Consider the following 1,540-nt stretch of genomic DNA (forward strand, 5'->3'; position numbering starts at 1 on the left):
ATGAGTTCCATGTGAGATGCTGAAGCCTTAACTTAATTGGCCTTACATTCCTCAGGAAGATATACACCCTGTATCCACATCCACTCAGTCTGCTCTCCTTTTCAACCTTGTTACCAGAACGATAGATTTCTCTTGCTTTAGTCCAGCTTGATGCTCATGTAAATCAAGTCAGTTGCTACAATCTGGGCTGTGTCAGGAATGCAAAATTCACAGCCTTTCTTGCTTTCCTCCTTTTCTTCCTATCCTCCTACTGCCAGTGATGTGATGTTTTAATTTTGACATTCTGCATGAAGATCAGAAATGTACCCAAAGCTATTTCATGTCCCACAAATTTCTTGTCTGTGGAACTTAATAAAGTGGCTTTTTATAACATCAGTATCATGCACATCCAGCATGGCAAGCCCCCTGGAGTTCTAAAACTCAATTTATTAGTGCACTTTGAAAAAAAAAAATTGTTTTGGGGAGAGGAATATCCTCCGGTGGCCTGATGAATAATTTTCACCAGGAAAAAAATGCAAGCCCGCACGCTGCTATTAGCAAATCTCCTGGTGGAATGGATCCTGTCGAAACACATCCTAGCCCTCGGCTGGATGTTAGCCCTCGGCACCTGAGCAGCTTGCGCTGAAATTCCTGCTGGGGCCCCGGCGCGGCACGTCCCGTTGTCCCCCGGCTCCACGCCCGGTGCCCGCCTGGCTCCATCCCCGCTCCATCCCCGCTCCATCCCCGCTCCATCCCCGCTCCATCCCCGCTGCCGGGATGCGGCACGGGAGCCCCGCGGGATGGGCGAGGGCTGCCGGCGCCGCTGCCGCTCCCGGCAAACAGGAGCAGCATCCGTGTTTCTTTCCCCAGCCCTCCCGATGCTGCTCTGCTGGCGGGTTAGTGTTTGCAGAAACCACCGCGGCTCCGAGCGGGATGAAGGAGGGGATGACCAGAGGTGTGGGAAAACCGGGAGGGTCGCTGCTGGTGGCTGGTACCGTTGTGGACTGGATCGGACAAACTCTGACCAGACTTGTGGACTGGAGGGCCTGGCAGGGTGAGATGGAGTGTCACTGACGTGTTTTATGAAAAATCCTTTCTTTAGGATTTTTCCTCCTGAGAAGCTGAGAGGCCTCAGAACAAAGTGTAAACAATGATTGTTTGCTGCTGTGGAATGCAACAGGTGGATCTGTGACTGGTCTCGTGTGGTTGTTTCTAATTAATGGCCAGTCACAGTCCAGCTGCCCAGACTGGGTCAGAGACAAACCTTTGTTATTCATTCCTTTTCTATTCTTAGCAAGCCTTCTGATGAAAATCTTTCTTCTATTCTTTTAGTATAGTTTTAAATATAATATATGTCATAAAATAATAAATCAGCCTTCTGAAACATGGAGTCAACTTTCTCGTCTCTTCCCTCATCCTGAGACCCCTGCAAACACAGCCACAATGGAGGATGTGGGTCCAGGCACTCCCAGGTCTGGACTGCAAGCCGCCCCTTTCCTCACCCTGTGCCCTGCTGAGCACGATGCAGTCACTCTGTGGTGCCACACCTAAACCCTTACCC

The sequence above is a fragment of the Fringilla coelebs genome (assembly GCF_963513975.1).
Source record: "Fringilla coelebs genome assembly, chromosome: 2".
NCBI lineage: Eukaryota > Metazoa > Chordata > Aves > Passeriformes > Fringillidae > Fringilla > Fringilla coelebs.